General features: G+C 35.5%; 1 long non-coding RNA gene across 2 annotated transcripts in view; it reads right to left on the bottom strand.

Moving 5' to 3' along the window:
- The window catches only part of LOC132597000 (uncharacterized), a 145,249-nt gene that overhangs the window by 43,946 nt on the left and 74,442 nt on the right, over positions 1–26,861 (bottom strand). The window contains exons 2-3 of one of the 2 annotated variants that reach the window (XR_009563281.1): positions 11,301–11,470; positions 1,169–1,220 (exon numbers count right to left, since the gene is read on the bottom strand). This is a non-coding gene — a long non-coding RNA (uncharacterized lncRNA). The remainder of the gene's footprint in view (positions 1–1,168; positions 1,221–11,300; positions 11,471–26,861) is intronic. The other variant, XR_009563282.1, reaches the window with a different exon arrangement.

Here is a 26,861-nt window from a genome sequence, read left to right as displayed (position 1 = left end):
TTTCAAGTTAGGTTTCATGCAGAGCTGCAAGAAACTGTGATCTTGTAAGGGAATGACAGGCAGGTATTTGAGTTGTGACTACAGGGCAGTGTGATTATTTTAATTAGCATAACCACACATTTATCAAAATCAAAAGTTTCAAAGTGATCATCTTGCTAGGTATTAAATACTCATTTCAGTGATGGTCCCATTGCTCAATCCAGTATTGAATGTCCTCTTTTGATAACTGCCTTCAGAGGCTACTGCCTACTCTTTGGAACATTTGTTTTTATAAAGGGAAATAATCTTTGTCCAATAAAGGAAAATTGACTTTGGGAAACTATCTGGGGTGAAGTGTAGTGAACATAGATATCTCTGCTTTGGATTTAAAATTGAAGTATGACTATCAGGTAAGAATATTTTTCTAGCAGCTAATAGTCTCACTTTGAAGCCAATTCCAAAAGAAGAGTTTGGTAAAAGGTTAGGGAGAGGTTAGACCACTGGCTGCAGTGAAGCTTGTGTGTAGACCCTCAGTGCAGCTGCTGTAAAGAAGACTCTCCAAAGGTCTCCTTGCTTCATGGTGGTCAAACTCTGTAAGAAGAGACCAAAGGGGAGTGTTGCTGACTGACTTTTCTATGAAATCTCTCTCGATGGGACCGGGAACTTTAACATTTCTACTGAAACTAAGGAGATTTGACTTTATTTCTCAAATTTTCCCTTTAGGAGGGAGTTTGGCCTCTCTGAATTGTCTTAACAGATGCTTCCAATTTCCCTATGCCGAATGAGAAATTAACGCGTGTACTTAGTGAATATGTGCTGAGCATGAACTGAAAGGCCTTGTCGGGTCAAAAGAATACCTTTAGCTCCTGTATACATATCTTTAGCTTCTATATAGTATCTTCGATATTCTGATAAACAGAAGAGAGTGTTACTGATAGTTCATTTTCACCCCAGTGAATTTTAGGGAAACCATAGCCAAGTCCATCCAAATACCTTCAAGTGAAAGCCCGAGGAACAAAGTCAAGAAATCTTACAATTTTACAAAGTTCTATGTGAAAAATATTGTAAAAACTCCTGCCCTGGGAAATTAAATTTTCTTAAATCTTTCCAAAATAGAATTTAGAGAAAACACAAGATTCTCAAAGAGAAGACTCCTCATGTATAGAAAGGCACTGTATTAGGTACTTACCAACTTCAGAAATGACAGTTGAAACATTGGATCAAAATTCGTTGGACTGAATCTATCACAAATAAACAATATCATGAGTTAGACTTGTCTGAAGAGATGGTTAAAATGTTACTACCAACTCAACTTAAAAAATTCAATATCTATTCCATTGAATGAATATTTCTCTTAGTAACAATATTACTTCAACCAAAATGAAAATTAGCTCTGCCCCTTCCCTCAATAATAAAGTATTACATCTATCACTAGGAAAAATAAACCATATTTAATCCAACAGGAACAATTTTGTGAAATAAATGCTAATAGTATTTAGGGTATTTTCAGCATGGTAATTCAATTTGAAAAATTTATTCAATTTTTATTTTTTACGTCAGATGCATGGGACTATTTGAATGGGAATGTTTTTCTAAGATATAAGGGAATAATTCTTTGTGTATACATCAATATAATTCTGAAGATTGGTTTTAGGAGAGTCTTTAGAAGATATATGAGAAAAATATATTTTTCTTTAACACTGATAAGTCATTTAAGAAACAAAGCACATGTGATCATGCATAAAAAGTAAAATTCAATGATACAAGCTGTTTTCTGTGTTCTAAACAGTTTGAAAAAATTAGACAAAATATATGCCTCGTGTCTTTTTTACTATAGTTCTAATACAAATTGATTGAAATCATTTTGTAACATTGTTAAAACTGCTAAATAAGTAACAATTTGGGCACATTGTCTAGGAAGATGTAAGCCAAGGAAATTCTAGGCAGAGATCACAGGACTTACAAGAGCTCATGTATGTAATTTGATTACGAAAGGCCCACATAATAAGATGATAAAAACAGAATTAAATTTCATTTTTAAGGAAAGTGATAGGAATTGGAATTATTATATTTTAGTGTTGAAACCAAAATAATTTCTTACTTGTTTGCAATCTTCAAATGTGATGGAAGAGAAAGAATTCAGGAAAGGCACCTCTAATACATAGAAATATGAATAGTTGGCAAGTCTCAAATATTTATTAGTTTTTCTCACATATGAGAGGGTAATGAGCAAAATTTTGATAATTTTATTATTACAGAGATTTATTATTAAGTAGAATTGTTTCAATATAATTTTCTCAGGCAACTTAAAGAAGAGGTAAATTACAGAGTTTTTAAAAATGGAAATCAGAAGGTGTACCTTAAGGCCAATTTTAAAAATACTATTATTGCAACTTAAATGGTCAGTTATTTTACATTCTAGCTACTTGCCTAAAATAAGAGGCAATCTAAAATTGCCAATTGGTGACTGTATTAAAAATTTATCAAACATTTAGAGAATAAATCTTAGGTTTCTTTTAGGAAACACAAATCAGCAAAGGAACCGAACTAATCAGTATAAAATTAACAGGCAACACTCACTTGAAAAAAATCAAATCTAATGAAAATAAAATTAGCAACAGATTTTGTCATTTAATTATCTATATTAGATAGCATATAAAAATTTGAAGCTTTTAAACTGGCTTGCAGCATTTATAAAAATATATGCACATCTTCATGCTTCAAAAAGAGGCTATTATCCAATGCACAGCTTGGCAACTTTTTGTTGTTGCTGTTAACTGTTCTGTTCAAAATGCTTTAAGTTAATAATTAGATATATTAACTTAAAAGTATTAGGCATACTTAGTACTTTAATATTTTATTTAGAGTATAGCATTAAGAAGGTGTGGAAATAAAAATAGACAAATAAAATTTACAAATTATAATACATGATGCCAAACAATTAAGACTATTAAAAGAATGTAATGCCTAACTTCAAAGTTTAAGTTCAAACCCAGGATAGTCCACAAATGGAAAATATTGATTAGCAATAAAGTTTTGAGTAAATTTTTATTATTCAATAATAAAATCTAATTTATAAATGCAATTAAAACTTCTGAAAACTGTGCAAAAATAAGTTATAAAGAAAAACTTTTGCCTAAAAATAATTTTGTAATGTTCTCATTTTCTATATTTATTGTATCCAACTTAAAAATTTTCTTCCTGTGTATATTTTGGAGAGCCATGATTCAGAGAGAGATTTTAACAACAACATGAAAGCCTCTGCATTCATTCCTATGTTTTATATTTTGAAAGGAAATATTATTATTAATGCTTTATTTTCAAGTGGTTACTGCTGGTTTTATCCATTAAAGAGCAAAGAATTCACCGAGATAAGTTTGTAAATATTTAAACTTCTGTTTCTATTTTGTTCAAGCCTTGATTTCTATAGTCTTCTTAAGACAATGATAGTTGCTGGAGACTTTTTTTCGAATGTTATTTTCATGGCATATAATGTTTCTACAAATAAATATTTCTCTTGAAGTGAAATGACTCATCTTTGATATCAAACTAATAATTTTCCTAACTGTGATTGTTTTCAATAGCAACACTAGCTGCCTGTAAAAAAAAAAAAAAAACTATATAGCTACAATTTCTAGCACAAAAAAGTTGCCTTTACACCTGTATATTTTCTCTCCTCCCTTCCTTCCTTTCTTTCTTCCTTTCATCCCTTCTCCTCCCCTCCTCTCCTCTCCCCTCCCTTCCCTTCCCTTTTCCTCTTCTTTTTTCCTCCCTTCCTTCCTTCCTTCCTTCCTTCCTTCCTTCCTTCCTTTCTTTCTTTCTTTCTTTCTTTCTTTCTTTCTTTCTTTCCTTCCTTCCTTCCTTCCTTCCTTCCTTCCTTTCTTTCTTTCTTTCCTTCCTTCCTTCCTTCCTTCCTTCTTTTTTTGTAAAGTTATTGAATCAAGTAACTGTCTATAGGGAGGAGCAAATGTTATTACCTATAGTCAACTGGCAAGAAAAATGAAAATCTTTATCACGTGAGAAGTATTTAAAGCAAACCGATGTATAAGTAAGGCCTGAGAACAGAGAGAAGTTGTTGCAGACTAGCATATAAGCTTAATTCTTGTTTAGGAGTTTTTGGTGGAATGTCTTTACTTTATGAAATGCATTCTGCTGATTAAAAAAAAAAAAAGCTGACAGTTAATTAGCACAGAGTCTTATTACAGAAATCTCCTCTAAAGCAGACGTATTCAAGTTATACTGAGGTGATTGTCATAAAGGGGTTGTTTGCTGTGGCGCTCACAGATGGCAGAAAAGACAGCCCAGGAACGCAAACAGCCTGATAATCAAGATAGCCTTAAAATATGGGTGAGTTTTCAACTCTGATTCTGGCAGAAGCCTCTTGTCAAATATCTTGAGTTGTTATGTCCAAGTGGTTTACTTTAAAGCAGCCTTGTCATCAAAGGGGTCCCAGAGTCAAGAATAATTATGATAATTACCTAGAATTGCACCCCCCCAAATAATCATAATAATAATCCTGAATCTTAACCAAGTATAATATTGTTTGTGCAATACACTGCTACATTCAAAAAGATGAAGTGCTAGACAACTACAATCTATTCTTGACTGACAAAGCTGCTATAATTGTATGACTTTCTGGGATAATGGTTTAAACAAAAGTAAATAGTTAAAAAAGCCCCTCCCCCTCCCCCCCAAAAAAGGATTGGAAAGATTAGCTGTGTTTAGTGCCCACTGATGAAAGCAGTGTTCTCTGATCCATGCTGCTATTGTTGGTTTTAGTTTAGCTCCCTCTCAATCAATATCTAACAGGGCATGATTTAATAAGGTTTTATAATCTCCAAAAATGGGGGTGGGGGAGGGTGGCTGTGGTATTGTCATTCATCAAAGGGGGCCTTTCAGGTTTCTTTGCTTTCACCTGCTGGGACCCATTTGGTCTCTTTCAAAGAGAATGCAATGACAAAATGAATGAGAAATGCTAGAATAAGAGTCCCTTATTCTACCCAATGGTATAATCAATGGGTACTTGTAATCCCTATTGTACCTCACAGAGGTAGTTGTAAGACAATTAAATCTCGCTTCTCAGGCAAATGATTTCGGTAGTTAACCTGAAACAGCCAACAATATTGAAGAGAATGAATGCATTTGAAGCAATGATGTAATAGGATACTGCCTGGCCAGAAAAGCATGCCTGTGTCTTGACGTGTGTTTATGTGTGCGTGTGTGTTTATCTCAATTGTCTATGTCCACAGTTTTCATGGTTCATAATCCCTTAAATATTACCTGCATAAGTGACTAAGATTTTAAACAATTTTACAATAGGTCTTTGAATTTTTATTTTAAACGAACGTGAAAATATTCGTGTTTTTGCAGCATTATACACTCTAAACTGTAGTTTCATAAACAGAAAACATTTACATAGTAAACATCAGTTTGATATGACAACCAATTTAGTTTTAATTTCATTTGCGTTGGCTAAATTCAATTTCTCTTTAGCTCCTTAGTTGCTTGAATGTCAAAGGGAGGCTTGTAGTCTTTGAAAGACTCATGTGCTCATTTCAGTCCGTGTTATTTATCCACCTTCAGTCGTGTGGACTTCATATTCTATTTCAAGTGTTGTCTATCAAGAAATCTTATGGTTTACCCTTGCCAAGAAAGAATAAAAATGTGACCAGTGATAAAATTGCACAGCGCACACAAATTCTAAAGATTTGTGAAGAAAAATTATACTCTTGTTGAGAAGTCCTGTGCCTATTAATAAACATTAAGTAACAAAGGGAGCAAAGAGATTGCTATATCAGATACACAATGATGCATTTTTAAGTAATTTTAATATTAAAGGACTCTTCCTTTAAAATACTTCAAATATTCTTTTAATTTCTCTTCCATCTCCTTTATGTTGAAAATGCCCACATTCCTTTGCCAAAGTTCTCTGAGAAACCTCAATGTTATTATTTACAGTAACTCCCAACTTTATTCTTGAGGCAAAATCTTACATGTAATAAACACACTTTTATCTCTGCAGGTACACATTTTCTTTTCCACCTGAAGCATTTTTTAATAAGGACTTATAGATTTGGGAGATCTGTACCCGAAAGATATACTGACCCAGACACACAGATATCCACAGATGTGTGCTCTATCCAAGTGCATATGTATTTTCATTAAGTTATGCAGATATCTAGCTACCTTATATGTAAATAAAATAGCTCTTCATTGATGCTTATACACATAATTCTTTCAATTATCTTTAAATATTGAAAAGCAGCTCTCGGGGAACTAGAAATGTTATATGACTTCCAAGGCAGAAATACTAGGTATCAGAATTCTACATACTTTTAGATTATTTTTTAAACCTGTTATTTTGCTATGTTTAGATCATACGAGAATAAAGAAATCCACTAGAAAAATGACCTGAATAAAACGATGTATTCTCTCATAATGCTGAGTTTAGGGAAGAGAGTCAGGAAGACACCTGACTCCTCTGGCTACTTCCAAACGAGCCTCGCTAATTGGGGTAACCCAAGCCAATGGCCAATTGAAAAACTCGAGGTCAGGTGTTTTATTACTGGGATAGTATTCAAAAAAATGACTGTCAGGGGTGAACGAAGAATTATGTCAAGAGCATTCAGCATTACTGCCACTAAAGAGAGAGGAGGGTAAAAACATTGCGAAGAAAAACATGTCATTTTCTAAATGAGCTAGGGGAGGAGGCTAAGGCAATAATGTGGCCTTCAGCTGTTGGCTTATTATTAGGTTGCCATCCCCATGATCCACATCTGCGTCAGGCAGAAATAGTTTTAATACAGTGGCACTCTACTACTTTGCTTTCTTGTGGAGTAAAAAATAGCTGCGAAGAACATGCAGATGAGGTTTGTTCTTTGTGGTTGTTTGTTTCCCCATCTCCTGCGCTATTTTCCTGGTTCTATAGCCAATCTTAGCATTGTTGTCTGATTTGCCATGGAACAGTGAACATCGCTTTTCCTAGCCAAATCATCCAGTGTTAAATGGTATGTGATACAGATCAATAGGGCATCTACAGCTGTACAAAAAGGGCAATGTTGTTTCTACTAACAGTTTTGAAAGAGTGTGGCCTAGTGGTTAAAGGATTAAACTGGGTACTGAGGTTTTTGATGTCTTGAATTCTAATTCTACCTAAGCTATTGGATTCCTGATGAAGTTGTCGGCAAGCATTTTCATTTTTCACTCTCTCTTTCTGGAAGATGATGAAGGTGACCCACAGGGCTAGATACTTGGCCTGTCATGTGATCATTCAGTAAACAATGAGAATCTGCAGGACTGGTGAGGAAGATTGGGAAAACATCCTGGTGACTTCAATATGTATGTTCCTTCAAACCTTCGCTCAGATTAAGTGCTCCTATTGTTTTTAACATGATGCTTCTATGCTCCGGGCTCTCCTTCCATCTTGCCTGGGCCCGTTTAGCAGCAACTTCACATTTATATATTTGGAGTTTCAGTCAAACTGGGGCGAGGACTTGCTTTGGTTCTGGTTACCTGCATTCTCCTTCGGGAAGAGGATTCTACAGTCTTATTTCATGTGAGCCTCTCGTCAGTGGCATTTTAATCAACTTTAATGTAGAAAATAGCTTCGGAAAAGCGGTTGGCTTTTTGTCGTCATTGCCAATACCAGGTGCAAAGGGCTGCTCGTAAAGATTAGCAACGTGCCTCCCTCTCTATTTCAGCTTGGGGAGAGGCCTGTGTGAATGTATGTGTGCCCACGTGTCCATGTGTGGAGACAAAGAGAGACACAGAGGCAGAGAGAAAAGTTTTAGAGAATTGTATATCGTTGTTAACTCAAGCTAACTTTTGAAAGGATGATAGGCCCTTGTATTACATTTTCTGCTTAGATTTCTAGATTCCAGTTGATCTGAACCCTTTCTTCCTTCCTCCTTCTCTCTCTCTTTTTCTCCCCCCCTTCCCAGTTCATTTCAGAAAAATGTTACATGTTTTGTAAACAATTCACTCAAGCAGCAAATCAGAGAAGGAGCAAAGTGACATATTATTCTTGGTGTAATCAGATAACATGGGTCCAACCTTAATTTTATTCAAATGTTGGTGGTTTCGTTTCGTTTCGTTTTATTTCACTTGGTTTTGTTCTATTTGTTGGGTATTATGCTCAGTAGAAGTGGAAATGTAGTCCTGGGTAGTTGAGGACTGGTGAAAACCCAAAAGTCCTGGGGCTGAAGAGACTGTGCAGAGAAATGGAGACTGTGGCTTCCACAGTGGGCTTGGGGGACAGCTCAGCCTCAGTCACAGATTCAGCGTTTACAGCGGTGCATTGTGAGAAGGCACATGGAGAAAACACTTGGGAAACTAGAATTAATATATTGATAAAGTAGTTGCTCTGATTTTTAGGTTAGCTGACCTAACTACTGAAGTTTCTGTGAAGGAAGTAAATGAAACAGCCAACAAACAAATAGCATTCTTTCCCCAAATCAATGGTGAATTTTAAATCATTTCTTCTACATTTTGCATACTAAAGAGATATGAGTTTTAGGCACTTCAAGATGCTGCAGTGCTTTTTATGGCCTGTATGCTTTCTATGGTCTTCTTTAATTTTCATTTTTCTAATTTATTCTAATTTAAGATTTTTATTTAAAAAATATAATTCAAATTTGTGATACTGCAAACCACAAAATGTTAATTTTTTGTGTGTGTTTTTCCCCAAAGGAGTATATTTATTTTATTAACAGTTTCCAAACTATTAATGGGTCTCTGTTTGGTTTTTCTCAAAGATATACAATGGCTTTGTAGAATTCTGACCACAAGCATGAAATAAAAAATCACTAGATGAGAGAAGTTTAGGAGCTTATTTCTATGTAATCACTTCTCTGCTATTAATATGTTCTCTTTATTGTCACAGAATGAAGGTGACATTTAATTATTTGAACATTCAATTATTAAGTTATTGCTATTTAGTTAATTGGTTGGCCGAATAAGCCAACCAATATTAAAGGGAAAAAAGCCTCTCTGAAAAAACAAAAACCAAGAAAAGTCTTTTTTTAAGTAAGATTCTGATCAGTAGATTTTCTTTATATTTTATAACACTAACGCTACAGAAAACCAATTGACAAATGAGAATGTAATGCATTACTGATCATTTAAAGTACTAGTTAAGTCTGCTTGGTGTGACTCCAAATACAATATGAATGTGGTCTTTTCTGCTTGACCTAGTGTACCTACATAAAGCATTTACAAAGTTCTGTTTTTCCCCGGTAGTTTTTGCATAAAATGATGTTGCAAGCTTTATCAAACTCTTTGAATATATGAATACAAAAAGAACAAAATATTAGTCTGTGTTGCTTCCACCCTCTACCCCTCTACCATGAAAACCTGGGAGTATCTGCGTTTTCCATTTTATGGAAATAGTTTAGTCATTTATTCACCTGGGAGTCCAAATTTTTTTTAAAAATTAAAAAAACATTTTCACTGAAATAATTAACTGCAGTCATTATGGACGCAATGTCCCTCTCAGAACCAGGGGAAAGCTATTATTTTTCAGCAAGCGATCTAACAGGACTGAGCGGGCAGTTTCTATAGCATATATACTCCCAGGTGGCTTTTTAAGCATGAAGTGACTTTCTGCTCCACTGGTGTTAAATAGTCAGATACCACAAAAAACTTAGCTGCCACTCACAATCAGTTGAAATCATACTTCTAGAGATTGTTTTAGATCTGTATATAAAATCATTCACTTTAAAAGTATTAAACCATTAGTCTGTATTATATCCCTTATGACCAACTGTGAATTACATAGAATGTCTAAGGAAAGCAAACCAGTTATGTGCACATAAGGCTCCTATTTCAAGATATCTTTATCTATCCATCTATTTTATAGCAACTCATGTAACAGTAATGGAGTTTTGGAGATTCTACCAAAAGTGTAGATTTTAAACGGTACCAAAGATTAGAGCCAATTAAAACAGGACTCACAGGACTCAATTCACGGATCTATTTAATATGACAAATTAACTTAAGTTCCCATAAAGTAAAAATACACAGGGTAAAAAGACATAACATTGCCTATGAAGCAAGTTTTGCCAAGTTGTCCATTTGGTCTCCAATATTTTTATTTTAAAGAGGTGTGATTACATTTTATTGAATCCTTATTTTTCTAAATGTTTTAATTGAATGTCACCATAAAATCTCTGGTTTTCACAAATTCATTGAAATTAGGGCTAAGAAGATATCCAAAAAATGATAATCTCCCTCTGAGACACTACACAAAGGGGAAAAAAGAAGCCTTTTCAACGGTGGCTCAAAACCATTAATAAAAAAAATTGCTTCTAGAAATCTTTCAGATTTTGAACTGGTATGGTATTATATCAAAACTACAAAACCCATTATATGTATAAACATAGCTATATAAATAGCACATGAAATAAATTATGCAGTTCAGTTTACCAATGTGTAATATAATTTTTGATCATGTGTAAATTTGCTATAAGAGGTTTTAAAAGGAATCTTTTAAGATATACCCAAAACTACAACAGATTTGTCATTCATGCACTGCTGAGCATAGAGGCCTAATTTTACCTTTTTGCTATTATTTTAAATTAAGGCACTTATCCAAAAGATCAAAACAGCTTTTACAATGGACATTTTGTGAAGCGAGATAGTGATAATATCTGGAGGAATATGGTAATTGTTGCTGTCGTGGAGGCCCAGGGAGGTATATGCCTTATGTATATATCATATATCAGGAAGCTGGAAATGCACCCCTTATAAAAGTATATCTCAAAGTTTGGAGGGAAGATTAGAAGATGATGATCAGGCAGAAGCATTACATGAAGCAAAACACTGCATTTGAAAAGCAGGAACAAAAATATTTCCTTTTGCTTTGCTGGTAACAAGTATTAAAAGAGGACAACTGCCATTCGGACAGCAGTTTTAAAACCAGCTTTTCCTGTCACCGCCCTTAATGAGGGACCCCACGATATCAGATGAAGAAAGACAAAGAGAATTTTTGATGAAAAAAAAAATCGGGGAAGAGAGCAAGATGACTGAGAATATGCAAACTTTGTCTGCAGTGGTTTGAGCACAGGGCTAATGCTGAAGGAACTTCTCTTTCCCTCTCACTACCTATTAAAGGAGGCTGCAAACAAATAGCAGCCTAGCCCCCAAAGAGCTGAAAGGTCAAGTTCTCAGGAAGCCGCTGTAAATACTGAAATGATTTTTTACTATTCCAAATTTAATTCGACATTTTCTGAGTGCGGTGGAGGGGGAGGGCGGAATACCCCTTTTGTGTCCTGAAAAGTGTCATACGGCACAGAAAGATGTCTCTGAAAGAAAATGCATCTTACTTGACTAAACGCTGAGCTCTCAGCACGAACACAAACTTCGCGGCGCCCGGGGCAGAGTGGCGGAGAGGCGGCCCAGTGCAGTGCTTTCACGCCATCTAGTGGCTTTACGGGAAGTCTCCCCAAGACCCTCTGATCTTAGGGAGCCTTTCTTGTTTGTATTTAGAGAGTGTCTACAGGGCAAAGGAAAGAGAGGAATTGTCATAATTATTCAGAGAATTCAGGCAAAAAGGAGCTATTTTGCTTGAACCATATAAAGATTTTAATTTAAAATACCCCAGAAGCTTAAATAACCTGGCTTTAAATTGCTGGTGCCGTTTTAGTTTGGGTGGATATAGTCCAAGAATGAGGGTTCTTCTTTTTTTCCTTTCCATTTTATTATTTCTCCCCCAGAATTTTAATTCTCTTTAAAATTCCTGTTTGGATTTTCAGTTTCTCAAAGACTTGAAGCCTCTTTTTTTTTTTGGATCTAACAGGTTTTCTTTTTCAATGAATTGTCCACTTCAGCATTCTACTATTGAGATAAGGAGAGGTGATAAAGTCAAAGAACCACCTTCTTGGAAACACCTAAAATAGTAGTTCTGTTCTCTGCCGCTCTTCCCCACCCTTCCCCCCCTTTCCCCCTTCCCCCTTCCCCTCCCCTGCCCCTGCCAAGCTGCCCTGAAAGCAGCACTTGGAACATCAACTTGTAAAGGTTTACAAGCAAAGGTATTATTGTCACTTTCAGAAATACAGCTTTCCACTGTCATCCTTGTAAAATATCATTAAAATGGCCTTAGTCACCCTATGTGTTTGTAGAGGAGGTGTGCTTGAACTTTCTTTAATAAGTTAATCTTCAACAGGCATGGGGTACACTTAATTACATTCGTTGAACCTACGGATATAAAGTACTCTACTCTGGGAATATAGGATTGCCTTCTTGGATAATGTGAAAAGATTAGATTTGTAATGTTTTCATTGTGAGGTATAGAAGCCTTTTAATGATGCAAAGAAGCTGATTTCTAAGTTTGTTTTATCAAGTGTCTGCATAGTTTTACTCATGGATTAAGGATTAAAGCTTTAAAAATCACCAAAAAAGGGGAGGGCTGTAGCACTGCATATAAATGTAAATCAGGAATTATGAAGACCTCATAGCATAAGAATCATGTAATTTTTATTATGGTTGGAGATCAATAAGAAATACAAGTTGTAACTTTATATACATGGTGTTCAATGGAAAATAAATATTTTCATAAAACATCCCTACTTGAAAGGCTCTAGTAAATGAATTTAGTACTTGTTGAAGTTGTGTAGAGCTTTAACTTTTCATACATTTAAAGTAATATCGCAGAGGGAAAATAATGTTATTGGTTATTTTCTTTATTTTGGGCATATATATTAAAACGTTCACTTTCAAAGACTCAATTATGAGCAAAAATAGAAATTCAATCTTTGATTGGTATTTTTGCCTTAGTTGTATTCTTTTTGAACGTTTGTGTTTTCATCACTTAATTTAGACAATAAGCAGATATCTTAGAATAAGGATACTCTTTTTAAATGCTGAACCAAGAGAATGTTCTTTAATTTCTCCACTTTCTACTAAATTTTAGTATAAATTGCTTAAAGAGAGGTCAAGTCTGGGTTTTCACCTTTCTCCTCATTTATAAATTTTAAACAACTATGAGGGAAAATTCATGTTACAAAATTTATTGAATACTTTTCCCCCAAGTTTTTCTCCTTAAGTGGCAATATTAGATCCTAAACAAGAAATATAGTTCAACTGTTTAGTGATTTTTAATTTTCCTGTAGAATTTCTTACCTGAACTCATGATTTTTAAATTGTACTCCGTTTTTACATTTTCTACTAATTATTACATATGTACTTCAGTTTTATTTCCATATATAAAAAAGGTACTTATAAAACTCTGAGAAATGTTGTTCTAATTTTTAATGTAATATTTGTACTAATTTAATGTATATGTATTTCAAATTCAGCAGCTTTCCTACACTTTTCACTGTCAATAATATTAAGGACCATAGACAGTAGTGTTCTTTAAAAGAGCATTCAAAACAATTTTGGAAAGCTAGAAACTTTTTTGTTGGGTAGCATACTAATGTTTTTCTGCATTTCTTCTAAGAATATTCACACAGAGAAAAAATAGACTTCCAAAGAATTTTGAAAATATGACAATAAAATCTTACTTTTCTGATAAAGATAAATTCACTACAACTACACATATTCATTGTTTTAAAGAACTGGGGGGGGGAGTCTCAGGAAGGTTTCATTTCAGAGAAAAAGGCATATGGGCATCACACACATTGCTGTCTGAGGACTGTCGTGAATTTTGATGAGAACAAGAAGCTATAATTGGAGTGTTAATCTTTTACACTGTTTTTAATTGTAATCAGTGCAGATGTTTGTAGCTTTATGATAGGAAAATGGTGCTTTAAAATATGTATAGTTGATAATTTTTTAGGCCACAGGCTGCTATGAATTTGATATTCAAAATTACTGAAAGCAAGAAATCCACAAGTATTTAAACAAACAAAAATCAACTATTTATGATTAGTTAATGTATGTGTTTTAATCTTACTAAACTCACATAGGTAATTTTCTTTTTCTTTTTTGTATCCTTTCTGCATGGAGTGAAATAAACAAAGAAACTCCGTCTATAAAACTAGAGAAAAGGAGAATTCAGATTATGATTCAAAATATTTTGATACAGAAAATGTTAAGATCTTCATAATTTAACCTTGGTCTCTTTAAGGATAAAATAATTTGGCTCATTCTTTAGGTGTTAGGATTGAATCCTGGTGAAAACAATTCTGTGTTAGCGTTACATTTTGCGTCTCTTTCTTTTTGCCTATTTTTATCTTAGGATGAATTTAACTGGATATATATATATGTATACACACACACACACACACACACACACACACACATATATAATGTGTAAAGAGAAATATTTAGATCAATACAGATATCTGAATTTTCCAGGTTTTATTCAGATGTTTTTAATGGAATTGATGGAATTAATTGACTTTGGCAGTTATGTTATATCCCTGAGGGAGAGTCTTTCTGTATTTTCTGTAGGAATGATTTGCAACCTCATAAACATAAATCAAGGGGGCCCTTTCCTCCCTTTCATGTGTGGGAGTGTATTTGGTGTATAGAAATCTCCTAATGAATGTCCTTGCTCAGGTGTTCTCCACCTAATGCTGCACATAGCAGACATTCTGGAGAGTGGGTCCTTCTTTCACTTTTTCTGGGCTATACACCCCTTTTGGGCTGCACAGATAGGCTGTCGCATTACCCCATTCTAACTGCCTCACAAGTGAAGCAGAGGGTGGAAAGCCATGCCCCACACAGAAACATCTGCTGTATTTAAAACAATACATGTGTTCAAGACTCAACAAGGCATTCTGAATCACAGTGAGGTTTAGAAATTAGAAAATTAATTTTCTACAAGAACCCTAGGGGGAATCATCTTTTTTTCTGCATCAAAAACACAGTAACTTAACCTATTGCAAAGATCTGATTATACTTTGTAGAAAAGTGTAGCTAAGATTCTGAACTGGTTAACATCTGAATTAAGAACTAAAGATAAAGAAATTTAAGTAATATATTTCTGTTTACAAAACCTTAAGTTCCTAACTTAAGAAGGATGTCCTGCCTTTATTACAGTAGCAATTTAGAAATTGATTCATTACCTGAGTGCTTGTGAATTTTATAAGAAGTTACAATTGTTATATGAGTAACAATGAAAATTTTAAGAATAGCTATTTAATGTCTTCTGCGATGATTTACATTTTATTTTTGCTCATCTTTAGCGAACAGTCTCACAAAATAGGAACTACTCGTATTTTACACATGAAGAAACTTGGACTAAGAGAATTTGGTAGATTTGCCCATGATCACCAGGCTATCAAATGATAAAACAGATTCAAACCTACGCCTGCTTCATTTCCCCGCACATCTGCTTTCCTCCCTGCCATGCTGATTACTAATGTGTATCAGAAACTGTTCCATATTCTTCAAATATATCATTTGTTTGATTGTAGAGCCTGTGACTTTTCCTAAATGCTTCTTAAATGGAACTGAATATGGATTTGTAAATAGCCATATATTTACAATATTCACTTTTTAGAAAAAGCAGGCCCAGAACTCCAATCAGGTATGTCAAAAATCAAAGCATTATTCTTTGGTCAAAATCAAGTGTCATAATGCTAACAAACTGGATTTAATACAATATTAGAACTAACTTTAATGAATTAATTTAGTAATTACACTCTTTCACAGATTCTGTATCATTGTTCTATTTTAAGGATTGTGAAATGGCACCGTTCATCCCTTGTTCATGTCTACAGGCATTTATCTCATTTGCCTAGAGATTCTTGAACTTGACTCATTCGTCTGACCACTAAATATTAAATACAGTAGACCTAGCATGGCTTGTTAATCTCTGCCTTGCCTGGCCTTGGACATTCTTCAAAGTCCAATATAAGACTCTTCTTCAGAGAGTTTGTGGTGGTTGATCTCAGTTGATTGAATTCCTCTCTGTCTTGGCACTGCTCATCTTTAATTTCTACCGCATCAGTTTGTACAATAAACTTGTTATTTCATTTCACATATGTGTTTGAAATCTTAAGTCATATTCAAAGCCTTTAAAGTGGAAGCAATTTTTATTTCTTACATTTCTGTGATATCCATCCAATGTACTCTGTGGAATGCTCCAAAGAAGAGTTACCCTGTCCAAGGGTTACGACTGAGCCAGACTGGATGACAGGTCATCAATTACCCTGTCTTAGAATGAGGAATAACATTTGATCTATCATATACACTAGGAAAACATTATTAAATAAGATGAGGTCAAGACTAACCCTTATAGAATGTTATTTGTTAAACATTTTCTGGGATGGTTTAGAATCCAATAACTTTCTCTGGATACAGTTGTATATCCACCTGGATAGTTAGTCTTAACCATAGTTTATGGATGAGCTCATCAGGAGGACCAAAATGAAAAGTTTTGTGGAAGCTACAATACATTATAGCTATTACCATTCCTCCATCTACCAAAAATTAGTAATAGAGTATCTAAGAGGAATTGTTCTTAATTAGGCTACACTGATTATGACATTATAATTATGAATATTTTTAATTTTTAAAGTGTTTTTGAAAACAGCATATGTTGGAAATAGCTGCATATATTTGTACATGTTGCATTGGTCAAAAAGCAGCAGGGGTGGATCATTTTGTCCACAGTAAGAATTGGAGCTTCAAGGCCAGATCCCATCCACATATATGCTTTGTTTGGCCTGCCTAGTTTTCAAAAAAAAAATTTTTAACCCCAAAACCATGGAATTTCACATTGTTTAAAAACCCTGCTTCTTGTGAAGAACTAGAAGGTTTTGTAACACTGGATTCTTTTTCTCGTAGGGTAAAATCAGCTGGGACTGAACATCAGCTATTCTCTTTAGACAGGGCATACTTTCTCCAATTTGCCTTAGTCCTCTGCACTTCTTAGAGAGATTTCCACCAAGCCCACTTCCAGCATTCATTATCTGCCTTCCATCTGTAAGCATCTAAGTGATTCCTGATTTAGTCTAAGCCCTACATTTTAAACTATTAAAAGGAAAGCTGAGTCATTTATAGCGATGCATCTAAGCCCTGGGTGTTATCCGCTGAGTGATTAGATGCTTCTGGAGTGAGTTACTTTTAGAAATTTCAAAAGGACTTTTAAAATAGTAAAGACATTCTATTAAAATTGCACATACATGTATACGTAATTTCTCAAATTGACTGTAATATGATTTATTATACAAAATATCTTCCATACCACATTTTTTAAAAAGTTGAACAATAAAATGGGTTATATGTGTTTTCATTAGATATGAAAGACACAACATGTCCTGTGTGCATGTAAGAGAAGAAAACAAAGAGTTTCAGCTTAGGCAGTTCTGCCTAGCTGAGACAGTTGATTTCTCAAGCACGTGGGTAGAGCTCTTTCTTCCTTGTCTTTCTGTCAGTTGGTGCTAGAGTGTCTGATGGTGAGAAAGAATCCAGACCCCAAAGATGTGTTGATGGGGAAATCTGACATTGGCCCAAGCACTAGAGACTTGTGCTCTCCATATATCCCCACGAAGGATTAAAAGAACCAAAGAATCTAACTGCTCCAAGAATTTCCTAGTAAAGTGAATCCTTCAAATTTTCTTGGCCTCCTTGAGCAGAAATTCTGACTCTGGATCAGAGAGACATTCTACTCTAAATAGATCCTTTTCTTGAGAGAGAGAGAGCTAACACAGCAGCACTGAATTCATTTAAATGAAAAAAACTGGCAGCGTAGTTTCTTTTTTAAAATTATTGATAATAGATCCTCTCTTAAATGAAAATGAATACCTCACCCAATGCACACACACACGCACAGGCACTCACCTTGGGGAGTTTCCTTTTATTGCCTATCAGATTTACCTGGGCAAACTGAAAAAATATAGAAAACCAGTTTCAGCATGGTAGCAATGGCTGATAAGCCCACCAGCCACCATATACAGGAGATTTTATCAAGATATAATAGAATGTTAAGAGAACGAATTATAGTTTCATTTTTCAAACATGACATTCTGTGGAAGTTCAGGTTAATTTATTCTCTCAATAAGTTTTTTGAATGCACACTTGATGAAAGGCACTGGTCGATGTGCTGAAGATGGTATAACAAAAACCTAAGATCAAAGTCCCTCCCACCAGTGGCTTCCTGTCCAATCAGAAAAAAAGTTGCAAGGCAAAATTATGTATGACCAGCGCAAGGGGGGCGGGCAATGAATGCTATGGTTCTAAGAGAGAGAGCTTAATGACTATTATAGAAGAGGTGAGACTTGAGCTCAACCTTGGATAATGGGGAGGATGGCGTATGAAAAAGGCTTGAGGTCAGAAATGTGCTTTGCTCAGTTGACTGTGAGGGTCCCCTGCTGTCTAGAGCTGAAAGTTCAGTTGGCAAGAAGTAAATTAGGTGGGCAGGAGGGAACTTCATGGCGAAAAACTCAGGCAAGGCCAAGCTGCCTGGGTTTGAATTCTGGATCGGTCACTTACTAGCTATGCAAATTTGGGCAGATGACTTCACCTCTTAAGCCTCGATAAAGCATCTGCAAGTGTTATGATTAGAATAGGACTGATATAATAGAGCCATCTGAGAGATTACATGAGTTCATTTATGCAAAGCAGTTAGCACAGTTGCTGGCCCATTAATCCCACTCTGTAAACGTCAGCTACTCTTGGTAGAGGTGGTAGAGAATCCAATATGAGGTGGATTTGAATGCCAAATGAGAAGTCTAAACTTGACACTGTAGGTAAAGGGAAAGCCACCAGTGGTTTGTCTGTTTGAATTTGAGACACGATACAGATGATGTTTTAAGAAGTTGATATGGTGGTTTTTGCTATGGAAGATGAGTTAGAGAAGGGAGACAGGAGGGAGGGAAGGCGTCTGGGAGGCATAGTCAGGTTGAGAAGCACTGAAGGTCTGGATGAAGAAATTTTAAAGGAAAGAACATCATTGGGAAGTTGTTATTAATTAGCTATAGGATGCTGAATTTTAACCATTTGGGGGCACGTGCCTCTTAGTGGATCTGGCAAAAGCGATGGATCATCGTCTCACAAGTATACAAATACACTTGCATAAGAAATCTGCATGCAATTTCAGGGGGTCATGGGTGCCAAAAAGCCCCCCTTTGGACCCCAGATGGAGAGGATGAAAGAAAAGGCAGAGGATGCAGGCACTATCATGAAGAAATGCAGTAATAAAAACAGCATAATGCTAAAGTGAATGCAATAGATCATATTGCATATTTTCTATTGCCACACTGCCCTTATTAGTTTGTTAACTCTTTTGCCATTTCAGTTTGTCCCATAGAGCATCGACATATTTTTGTGTCTTGATGTGTGATAATATTTCCTTTTATCCTTAATTTTTTTCTCCTGAAAAAAATCTTACTTCATTTAACTGACCTGTTAAATGCTACTTTCATACTCAAATGATAAGTTCAGGATATCATATTGTGCTCCACACTGCCAGATATACGCTTCTCTACTGTTTTGAAAATGGGCGTCTTGTATCTGTTGTCTTTAAATTTCAAAATCAGGGAGTAAATGTCCAAAATTATTTTTTAGTTTGAAAATTTAAAAGAAATCTGCATTGGAATCTTCCCTTCTCCATTTCTAAACACCAATTATTATAAATCTGAAGACTGAGGAGAGGGGTACGAGGAACCTATTGTGTCAGCCTTACCGTCACGGACCACTGATCACCCTTCTGCCCACTTACTCCTGTGCCACGTATCACAATTAAGCTGGCTAAATAGTAGCCAGTGTACTTCTAATTTCATTTTCCCACATTCTTTCCATAAAAGAGGACAGCACAAACAGAAGATATGTACTTTCTTTGGATCAGCTGTCTGATTCCCAGTAGTCACTCCAAATGCCTATCTTTAGGTCTTTTATTATTTCTTTTATGTTCAGAGCAAACTCATCCATACTTAATTTTGTGGCGGGTACCAAGAACAAACTGTGTCTTAATTAAAAGTGCTCACGTATCACACAGGATGTGAACATAAGTTTTTGCTAATAATGTATCCATTTTATTTCTGTCAGATTGATCCTTTAGGAAATCTCAAATCACATTTTATGAATATTTACCAAGCTTTCATCATCAATCCTGACAATCAACAATCTAATACAGCCATTTAGGCTAGCTACATTTAACACAGGACTAAATCTGCTGTTTTAGAAACTAATTGATCAAATTCTATCAAATGTAGGTAAACTGAGGTAGACAATAAATCAAATGACCAATTGGCTCATTAAGTCAAAATTTTTATATTGTCGTGGATGCTAATCACATGAATATACCTTTAAAGTTGTAGCAATTATTATTACAAATGTAATTCTCCCCAAAATACATAGACATTGGGCTTTGAAAAAGGGAGTAAAGTATCTATTTTCAGTAAATCCTACTCTAATGACTGGAAAACTGTGGATATGTTGTGATTTAGAGGTTATCAATTTTATATGATGCTAAAGATGTTATAGTAGAATTGGTCTACTTTTTTTCAATAATGATTGATATTTCATATGTTCAGAGAGGTTTGAAGATAACAAACTGGAGGCAATTTCATTTGTCAGAAAATTTAAATTTGAAATAACGACTGAGTTTAAGTTAGACCAAGACTAATGAAAAAACAAAACAAAGCCCTTACCAGTCTCACTGACCTAAAAGAAATGCAAGCTTTAAGCATGGTCAGCTTGCCATAACAGAAGCGTCCCTGAACTAGAGCATCTTCTGTCACTTAGCACCTCCCATTTCCTATTCTGTAAAATGGGAATCAAATCTGTACGTCTTCTGCAGAGTCATTGTAAGGATCACATGAAATAAAGGATGAAAATGCTTGAATAGGAAATTGTTAATCTTAGGTGACACAAATTATTTAAAGAGTGAATTAAGCTGTTCCAACTATTGCCTTGTTTTCCTGCACTGGTCATTTTTCCCTTTGATTTTTATTGGTAGTCTCTATCCTCCCTTGCTCTGGATAAAACCTTGGAACTATTTTTCGTAATTGGATAAAATTAGTAAGAATCCTGTTACCAAGTAGCAAGATGCCTTAACCATTACATGTAAAATTCCCAAGAAAACCACTGAGGCCTGTGGGCCCCATTCAGGGATTTCTATTTTATAAGGATGTCAGTGTGGAAGTGTGGGACTAGAACTCCAGGTACTATACTTACATCTACCCCTAACTAAGCAGGTAAGTCCCTGTGAAAAGAAGCCCACATGTTCATTCTTGCTTCCAGTTCTCCTGCCAACAAAGAGAACTGTGTCTGTCCATTTCAGTAAAGGCAAAGGAGGAAGATCTTTTTCCTAAGCTACCTTTAACTGGCAACATCCAGCACTGCACTAAAATCCGGACAGCTTCGTTACAGCAGACACCGGCGAGCCCTGCGCATGCTTTTCTGTCCGGGCTTGCGCCCCGAGAAGGCGGGGAGGCTGGGAGAAGGAGTGACTCAGGACTCCCCCCATCACTAGAAACAAAGAGGAGGGGGCAGGGGGCACACCACTTGGTATCCTTTCTAAGTGATTCTTGGGTTACTCTGATTTTGTTTTAGTCATCACGCGAGTTAATTACAATGCTAATTAGCCCCGTTTATGGGACCTCTGTGCATTTGTACACGAGGGTTCTTTGTTTGATCTGCTACATCATAAGCTTAGTCATCTGCCTACCAGCACGGAGGGATAGCATATATAATTGAACGTGGAAGAACACACCTTTATCTGTATTAATGAAGAAAACTATTGCAAACCAACAGACTAAGGGTAATGATGAACAATTTTGATCAGCAATTATTTTTTAATATCGAAGTTTGCTCCTGGAAATAGTAGAGTGGGGGAAGCTCGCCTTCCAGCTTCCTACCCAGAAAGGTAAAGAGAGAGAGAGAGAGAGAGAGAGAGAGATCCTGCTTCATTTCCATTTCTTCTCCTACAAACTGTTTTAACATATAATTGAATTGATGCCTTTATTTCAGAAGAAAAAAATAATTATAGAGCTTGTTGGGATCATTTTCTGAAGAGGGGACATTATGCGTGTGTGAATTCCACCGGTGATCTGAGGAGAAGCAGGCTGCTTGGACCATTACCCATCATTGTTGAACAGCAGAGTAATTAATTGGGCAAATACGTCTGGATCTGGAGAATTCACATGCACAGTAACTGGGCAGTAGCAACATACACACTCTTAATGTGAATAAAAAAGCGATAGTTCTATGTGCCTGTGTGCTATGGCAGATGCCACTTTTTTCCCTCTTGGCTTTATCCATTTCAGATTATTTTGTCCATTTTTACGTACTTTTATGTACTAAACAGGGGTTGTTTATTACAAAGGAAAAAAGATCTGCAGATGAGCAAGTTTGACTCCCACGTGTCTGTTTATTTTTAAAGGAATGAATTTGGTTCACCATTCCTCCACTAACTGATTTTAAACATAGTTTGGTATTTGCACTAAAATGGTTAAATCAGCATGAGGAAAGAGTATTTTTGAATTCCAAGGGGCTTCTCAGGTAACTGCCAAGGCCTTCTAATTACTGCACAATAAATGCAAAAGTTCAGTTTTCCACTTAAAATTTATTGATGGAGGTAGAAAACAAGGCACAGTATTTGCCCTGGATGAAGTGAGGAAGGATATTTGGTCACCACCTTCTTATAATAGTTCTCTATGAAAGTATAGACAATTAAAAAAAAATCTAACACTTTATTTGACCACTACAAAAAAACTGACAAGGTTTAGAGGAAAATAGTATTATTATTATTGTTTTTAATGCGAATCATCTCTGATGGTGAAATCTAATGGTTTTGGTTTAAAAGGAACTCAATTCCCCGGCATCTCCACTTCTCAAGAGGTTAAATGGCAAAAATTTTTTTTGTTCTGATCACATTTTAATCCAGATAACAGAGGACTCGCACTTCTAATTCAGACTTTCTGGTAAGGCTCAGCTTGTCACAATGTATAGCTTTCTTCCCTTTGATAAGGTCAGTTTGCCAAAAAGAACAAAGTGCATACGAGTAATACATTACTCAACCACTTGTATACATACATCTATTTTTCTTACCAGGTCTCACTATTCAGAAAGGTACAGACATGGCACCATGATAAAAAGGGTCATTTAAAAGACTTCGCAGAGGCTCTGTACTGTGAAGGATTGAATTTTCACTTGAATGCCTACATTTTCACATCTTTTTCTTTGTAGAAATATTCCTTTTGAATGGCAGACTGCAATTGGGTAGGTTTTTTTTTTTAAGTCACTGACCAGCAATATATAAAATATTAGAAGGCATTTGTCCCAGTGGAAGAACACAGTTCACCGAAAAGTACTGGGTGGTTATTAAGGTTGTACAACTTTTCCTCTTCAGATTGGTGGGTTCCCTTTGACAAGAGCCTCAAGTTCAGTCAAGGTGGAACATCAAGGTATGCCACTTCTAAATGACAGACAATTTAAATAACTTGTGTAGTCATTAGCCCCAAAGCCATCTCCCTGGTAATTTTTCATAATCACACCCAATGTATATTTTGAGGACCATACAGTGCTGATTCCAGCTTATTTTATCTTTCTATCTATTTTACGTTTGATTAGAATATTATGAGAAATATGCTCATGACTAATTTTTAAAACCTCTAATTTTTCCTTAAATGGTTTTAAATATTCCAAATTCACTTAAAAGGAAAAGAGGCAGAGAGACAGAAATCTCCTTAACAAATACACTAAACCACCTAATCTTGGCTGTTGGATTCTCTGCGGAGTCAGTGTTAATTCAGTTCAGTTGAATGTAACAAATATTTCTTGATCTCCTGCTACCAGTCAGGTATTGCACTAGGATCATGGGGCGATATAATAAAAATGAATAAGGCGTCTTCTCTAAAGAATTTTACAATCTGATGAAAAAATAAAGTGCACAACTAAAATAAAAGGTAGACTATGATGAATAAGGACAGAAAGTCACAAAATTCCACCAGAACAAAACAGGGAGATTTCTTCTGGCTGAATTATGGAAGATTTCCCAGAGGAGAAACCACTTAAACACAGCCTTGAAAGACACATTCAGTTGGGGTAGCAGTAGAAGAGGGACAGGAATGATCTGATACAACTGATACATCCCAGAGAGGACAAGGGCAAGAGGAAAAGCACGAAGGTGGGCAAAAGCAGGACATTTTTGTATGATATGGAGTAGCTGGACTGGATACATATAAGCTCCTTGAGGTGGAGTGATGGAAGTCAAGAGTGAACAATTCTGTTGATGCTTGATGACTTAGCTAAAGAATTTGGTTGTGATACTATAGGAAATTGGGAGTTTTTGAACAAAACCGTGTCTATCAGAATTGTGATTTGTAAAGCTCATAAAATATTGTTTCTTTCTTCTCATGTATAATTTATCTGTTTTTGCCTATACTGCTAAAGATTTTTCTTGAACTTGAATTCTCTTTTTTCTCCCTCTTCTGTTGGAACTAAATCAGAGGAATATAGAAGTCACAGATAATCTATGTCACACACGAGTATTCGTGTCTATTTGGGAACCAAACTAAATCATTAAGAAACTCCATAGTAACTGGTGATTTTGTGACTCTAAGTCTAGTAGAAATTGTATATTGTTATTTTATAAAAATACTCAGAATTACTTCTGAGTTATATGGAATCAGAAACCATACCTTGTCTGTATTCTGTAACAAAACTGGATGAAAAGATATTTCTCTGGCTTTTAAGAAATAAACTTTCAAGTTTATTTCTAAGTTTTGGACAATTTTATTTCTAAATTTTGACTTTTGGAAAAGTTATAAGAAGTAAAATACATTGATTAGATCACATACAATGTCATCATATTTTTCAAATGCAATGCTCAGTAAGCCCCACCCACCTCCATCCAATTCTCTTCCTCGGACTTTTATAGCTAATGGAAAAGGTACCTACACTTTACAAATTCAAGCTCTGATTAGTAAAGACAGATATAAATGATCTCTTTCTAAATTTTATTTTACTCTTAGCTCTGAAAAATAAAATTCTATTTTGAAAAAAATGAGACCATTGAAATGGGAGAGATGAAATGGCAGCAAGAATTTCAGCTCAGTATGGTTTTCAGGCAAACCAGGTTATTGTGCACGAGATTAATAGAACTGGAAGGTGGGCTAGCACTCTTCTGATGGCCTAACAGATCAATTATTTGTAGTGTACATAGGTGAGTGACAGATCAAACACATTCTATTCATTTTAGTGTCATGTGGCTTTTTATCCAATCGCTTGCTAAATATTTAGCCTTTATGACAGCTGAAGCAAACAAAATGATACTGAAATAGTGAAATTAGTGGCTCCACATTTGTACTCAATATTTGGAGTGGGCAGACAATGGAACAGTGGAAAGGCAATGCTCTTAAGGAAACTGGATTAAAAAAGTGCTGTTCTTTCATTTATAATTAAGAATAGAAATATTTTCGTATATAAGCTTTGAAATGTGGCATTAGTCTTTTGCAATTTCAAAACTAGGAAACCATTTTCTAAAAATCAGAGAGGCATTAATTTAGATATTCTCTCCTGGCTTGAGATGTTGAACTTAGTGTACAAAATCTTAGTTCTTCTTATACTTAAAATTGCTACAACTAAAGGTTACAATCTAGAAAGGGAAAGGAAATGTGATCACTGTGAAGGTAATACATTGACAGACACTGCAAAAAGGCTGGATGACTCATATGTTCCAGTGTCATGAAATGTATTTTACTTGCCTCAATGTAACATCCTTAAATTTGGACATCCATGTGTAGTTCTAAACTTATTTTGCCTTCAAAGAAATATAGTTCAACTAGAAATTCCTATTTCTACTCAGATCTCCAGATAAACATCTGATGAGGATGCCAGTACCTAGTCATTTTTCTTAAGAATTTCATGATTTTTTCTATTCCTCGGAAACCCCAAGCCCCTGGAATCTCTCACACTCTTATCCCAGAAGAGTTATTTCATCCACATCATATCCTCTTGCTAGATGTATTATCAACACATTTTATTCCTGCCATGAATAGTCTTCTGAGGACTGGTAGATGTTTTCTCCAAATTATTTTGTAAGATTCCCACTTCCCACCCCTTCCTGGATTATAGTATATTCCTCCCTCTGTCCCTTAGACAATCACAGCATCATGAATAGTGGGCTGCTTAAATAAATGATTATCTCTGAATCAGAGATATATTCAGAGATAATCAGAAGTAGCGATACCGTTCATCCAGCTTCATTTCAATAGCTTCACTTTATAGCCTCACAGAAGATAATATGGGAGAACATACCTCTGTACCTGGAACTTGAAAACAAAAGCTGACTAAAAAAGCCAAAGCAGCACTGAAAGAAAGTAATTAAAAGTAGAACTTGTGAGAGAAGTAACTTAGGGAAGAGTTCCTGAAATTATTCCAGTGAGGCATCACAACCATAAATCTTGTTTTGCTGTTGGTGTTCTGTCTCCTATTCCTTGATTTGACCCTTTGGCCGGTGAAGCCTGGAAAGGACCTGATACTCAAACATGTAAGAATTCTCAGTTGAGGTAAAATTTCTTTTATGGGATGTTTAACGTGATTGGGATGAAGGAGATCCTAGTGTATCATCTGCACTTTCAAGAATCCTGACTGGGTTCAATTTTAGCAGGATAATTAATGGGATCATTTGTGTTCTATTCTTACTGATATACATATTTCACCTTCACACAACTTAAGAAAATCGCCAAGTCTTTTTGTCTTCCTGTGACTAAGAGTTGTGAAATATCCAAGAATCTACTGACAATCTCACCCAGGACTTTGGTTTAAAACAGCTCAGCCTCTTATTCATGATGGGTCTGTACTTGCCAATAGGAGGAGACCCCCAAGGATTAGGAGTGTCCAACGTGAGCTACTTGAAGAATTGAGAGAGGCTTGAAGAGTTCTTCGAGAGATAAGGCAAGGAAGGGGCTAGGGTCTTGCTGGTTCTGCAAGTGATCGGAACAGAGATTTGGTCTCATGAAGCATCACAAAGAGGTGTCTAGACCTCA

This window comes from Globicephala melas, chromosome 3 (assembly GCF_963455315.2).
Source record: "Globicephala melas chromosome 3, mGloMel1.2, whole genome shotgun sequence".
NCBI classification, from domain to species: Eukaryota; Metazoa; Chordata; class Mammalia; order Artiodactyla; family Delphinidae; genus Globicephala; species Globicephala melas.
This window is presented reverse-complemented; position numbering and strand designations above follow the sequence as displayed.